This window comes from Dreissena polymorpha, chromosome 8 (genome assembly GCF_020536995.1).
Source record: "Dreissena polymorpha isolate Duluth1 chromosome 8, UMN_Dpol_1.0, whole genome shotgun sequence".
In the NCBI taxonomy this organism is placed as follows: domain Eukaryota; kingdom Metazoa; phylum Mollusca; class Bivalvia; order Myida; family Dreissenidae; genus Dreissena; species Dreissena polymorpha.
This window is the reverse complement of record NC_068362.1, coordinates 27,446,941-27,451,945: the sequence shown is the minus strand read 5'-3', so window position 1 is coordinate 27,451,945 and position 5,005 is coordinate 27,446,941. Positions and strand designations below refer to the sequence as shown.

Below are 5,005 nucleotides of genomic sequence, written 5' to 3'. Positions count from 1 at the left end.
GCTTAACCCTTTAAGCGCTGGAACCGAATTTTGAAGGCCTTTGCAAACAGTTTGGATCCAGATGAGACGCCACAGAACGTGGCGTCTCATCAGGATCCAAACTGTTTGCTATTCTGATAGTATTCTTTGATTTTTTTGAAGAAAATCCTAATTTTAGACATTCAGCAGACGACATTTAAGCAGACGACAAATTTCTCAGCATGCAAAGGATTAAGCTTCAGATAAGACTGAACAACTGCACAGGCTGGTCTGAAGCTATCCTGGCCGCATATATGGCATAAGACCAATCATTGCATGACCTGGGCCAGATAAGAATTATCTGCATTGAATTATACTGGTACAACTACATGTACTTAAAAGAAACTATGGCCTCCATGCGATGGAGGAAATAAAGAATTTATCTATTTCGGGTGGTTTTAGTTAGAAAAATTGCAACACTAATTATAAAAATAAAAACTTACAGAATATCAGTCTCCCTTGCAAAAAGTTAACCCACTTTCATACCAAAACACACATAAACCAACATAAAACTGTGTTTTTTCTAAGTTTTTCTCAGCGGAAGTTGGTTTTTGCTAATAAAAGCGAGTTTTATGTGAGCTAAACTGTGCTTAACTGAGTTTAAAGTTGTTTTTTTAAAGTAGATGTGTGTTAAAGCGAGTTTTTTTGCTGTAAGAAGTTGGTTTTTTATGTGACAAAAGTGAGTCTTTTTATTTATGAGTTGGTTTATGTGTGTTTAAGTGTGTCTTTTTGTTTCATAAGCGAGTCTTTTACAACAGAAGTGGGTCTTTTTATAAACAGAAGTGGGTTTAAGCGAGTTTAAGTTGGTCTTTTTATAAATAATTTGAAAGCCGCAACAAGGCTAAAAGACTCACTTTAACACACTTTTCAATAAGTTGGTCTTTTGTTTATTAACATAACTCAACAATAAAACAATAATTCTTCAACTAGGTCTTTGTTTCATGTTTATAGCCATATATTATCAAGGTGAATTGTAAAGGGGCTTTTTTTACATCTTGTTTGCCATTGCACCTGTTGTACATTTGTGGGTTCCCCATAATTTTAAGGAAATATTGGATAAAAATTGCTCTTTCAGAACATCACAGGTTCACAGATACTATAAAAATGTTAAAATGTTCAAACTTAGTTTTATACCTGAATATGAAATTGTTTGTCTTTCACTTTGAATCAATACATAAATATTAAATATATTATGAGAACAATCACACATCTATAAAAATGTGAATACTTCCATTTAATTCATGTTCTTTGGAGAATTCAATAGACTTACAGTTTGTTTTTTTATTCATTTTTTTGAGGGGGAGGGTGACACTGTTTCTATAATAAATAAAACTAGTTTCAGTGTGAAAGGGTTGATTAATATATGGAAACTTATGTGGGCTTGCCAGCATCAATTATATCTCCTCAACATAAAAACAATAACTATTTTAACTTTCTTATACTGATATTTAACCCCAATACAATTAATGTCTACCACATTGACCTTTAACATACAATTTAAAAGGCAATACAAATAAATAATATTTATAATATTATTATTTGCTAACACCATTCAGCATGTTATATTGAAATATTCACAATTGAATATAATATGCTAAGGGTGCTGTGTATTATTCAATAAATACATATATGTTGGTGTTGAAATCAGTAGATATTTCTCAGATTTAGTAATTGGCTGACACACATAAGAGATTAGCCCTCCCCCCCCCCCCCAATTAAATCATAAACATTAATCCTTATCACTGTATCAGTGCTCCATCTATAGGCCTAACAAAGGGGTGTTGATAGACTTTTGATTGGCTGAGCCACCATCTATTTGAAAACAAGCGACTTTGATTGGCTGGAGACAGGAAGTTATGTTTTGAAAACAAAGGGGGTTTTCATCAACTGACTTTGAGCTTTAAGTTATAATTGAGTAACATTAAGACTTATAATTCTAGTTTAAAATGTCATGAATAACTTTTAGCATGAAGTATTGTGTGGTGAAAACAATGTGTATTTACTACAATGTGTAAATCAACAATAAGTTTCAGTGCTCCAGCTAGGATTTGAAAAGGGCAAGGGGGCTTTTTTGTCAAAAGGGCACTTTCCACGCGCAGTATTTTGTGAGAAGGGCACTTTCGACGCGCAGTATTTTGTGAAAAGGGCATGTTCGAGCGCGCGGGTGTTTCTGGAATGCTTTCTATTGCATGTTCATTTATATGTTATAAATAATTGTATTAATCCCATTATTATTAAACCATTCAAATATAATGTCTACAATGAGGATTAAACTAATTACAATGTAATAAGAGATTTATGAATTATCATATGTAAAAAAAAAAAATAATAATAATTTTATTTTTTTTTGAGGGGGGGGGGCAGGGCGGAGGTTTGGGGGGGCAGGGCGGAGGTTCAGGAGGGCAGGGCGCGGCGCCCTTCGATTTAGGCCTAGCTGGAGCACTGCAGTTTGTTGCAAAGGAGAATCAAAGTGGATGGTTAAAGTGATATGGTCTCATAATTCATCAACTGCCTGTTATCTTGGAATACTGAAGAACAGTTGTTTTAGGTTTGTATTTTCATTTTACATCACTTTTTTATTTAGTTTTATATTGAATTAATTATTATCATTATCATATTTATGTATTGTCACTGGGAAATGTAAATGGATAAGTATAAATGTAATGCAATTATAAGGAAAAACAACACCATTTGAATAATTATGGCTGTAGTTTATGATTATTGTCATCTTAAATGTTATTTATACCTATTTCTGGTCATTAATGAACAGATTTCTTTCCCACATATTCAATGAAAATTTTTATATTTTAAATTTGAAGGTTAAACTCCCAAGGTGAAATTTACATTGATTGGAAGATTCTTTGGATAGAATATTCCTGCCAAAAGACATCAGAAGGGGGACTAACTGATGTATGGATTTTGACACCAGATTTTACCCTGCACGAGCAGGCCAACTTGAGGAGATCAGGAGTGGGAAAACCGAGCCCTGTCCTTGATCAAGAAAAGTTGGATTTGTTGAGAGGTAAAACTAAACAGGTTTTAGCATTTGAAAGGCGTCACACTTCCGACCAGTCCACACAGCCAAATGAGATCACATATCTTGGTACATTTTCAAACAGTATTTTCTACCACACGTAATTTCTTTTAATTATTTATGACAAGCGTTAAGTCACATGTGATCACAGGATTTAAATTGCAAAAATAAACAAACAAAAACAACAAGCAAACAAACTTGTTTTGATTTAAATTAATAATATTTATAGTAACAAGATATACCATAACAGCAATATTTATCACTTACATTATAAAATATCTTTCAGGACCTGATCTCAAATGAGATCATGCACAAGACGCACCTCGCAAAGGCCATGACAGTATAGTTTTCAGACCTGATCAGCTGGTGACTGCTCTATGAAGTGTTGTTCAACCTACCCTAAGGGGGAGATTCGAGAGGGTCTCCTGATTGCTGAACACTACGCCATGGTTGGTATGATTCTTTTTTTTAGGGAAAAAGGGGATTTAAATATATAGGTGTTCTACTGCCTCCATATTCATTTTGAAACAAACATAATGCAATTAATTCAAATTTGACTCCAGCACATAATCTGTCTTGCGTTAATTTAATACTACTGCTCAAATGTAAGAGTTACTAAAAATTGTGTTTGTGTATAAAAAAGTTTTGAGAATTTAACACATAGGCAGACAAAAATAACCTCGGTATAAAGTTAACGATCAAGCTCTCATTTTGAACGATATAAAAAATTAAAGCAACAGTAATTTGCCTTCTTGTTTCAAAAACCTCTTTTGAAATCCTTCTAATGTAGATGATGTTAAAATGGGATATCTGAACTGATGATATTGATGTAAAAGTTTATTCCACCAAAATCAAGTCATTCAGATCAGACTTGATTTGGGTGGAATAAACTTCTACATGTTTTTTGAATAATGTAATGTACAGTAAAATCCTGCATTGATTGTTCATATACATTTCAGATGTCATCTCCAAAAAGTTTGCCCTGCCCATATCAACAGTGGAAGAGAACATGAGATTGGCCTTGAGGAGGCTTTGTGTCATGTACTGCGGGGAGAATATATAAACTGTGTAGTGCTGAGCAATATGTTCCTTTGTTCATAGGTGTAAATATGTGTAAAGGGCTATTCCAGGAAAATATAGGATGAAGGATTCCTTAATGGCGTCATTTTATAAATCGGTACCACCAATACAGTTAAAAACAATTATTATTAATTTTATCCTCTGTATCACCCCTCACTAACTGAAACTGTATATATCATGGTTCATACCCTTCCTCCCATTTTTACCTGTGGTAGCCCTAAGAGGAGAATGTTATTTATTTTAATTTATTATGTTAAATGTGCTCGCATATTGTGATAATGTATCTTGGGTAGATGTTTTCCTGGTTTTGTTAAAAATGCACTGTAAAAATGTTCACATTATTTGTTTTTTTAATATAAACATATTTTTTTGCAAATTGTGTGTGTCTTTTCTTTTTAATCACATGGGGCTTGTAATGATCTGTTGTCATTTTATCTCAAATACCCTTTTACCATAAAGGTGTAAATATATTTTTTTACAAAGGTTACAGGTCAGACAAGCAAAATTTTATGATCCCTTAAGCGAACAAAAGACTCACAAAAACCAACTTAAACACACTTTTGTAGACAGAAGTGTGTTTAAGTTGGTTTTTTGTGAGTTTTGGTAAGTTGGTTTTTTGTGAGTTTTGGTATGTTGGTTTTTTATGAGTTTTGGTATGTTGGTTTTTTGTGGGTTTTGGTATGTTGGTGTTTTGTGAGTTTTGGTATGTTGGTTTTTGTGAGTCTTTGTAACACACAAAAAACCAACATACCGAAACTCACAAAAAACCAACTTACCAAAACTCACAAAAAACCAACTTACCAAAACCCACATGTGTAACAAGTGAGTTTTTTCTGTGTTTAACTCAGTTTTAACCAAGTTGTTAAAAATACC

General features: G+C 33.1%; 1 long non-coding RNA gene across 2 annotated transcripts; it reads left to right on the top strand.

Annotated features, from left to right (window-relative positions):
* The first annotated feature begins 2,849 nt into the window (after positions 1-2,849).
* On the top strand, positions 2,850-4,534 carry LOC127841090 (uncharacterized). Of its 2 annotated transcripts, none has more exons than XR_008030702.1 (3): positions 2,850-3,040; positions 3,339-3,501; positions 4,012-4,534. It is a non-coding gene; the product is annotated as an uncharacterized LOC127841090 (long non-coding RNA). The 2 variants fall into 2 exon arrangements; XR_008030701.1 differs by having other exon boundaries at positions 3,339-3,505.
* The last annotated feature ends 471 nt before the right edge of the window (positions 4,535-5,005 follow it).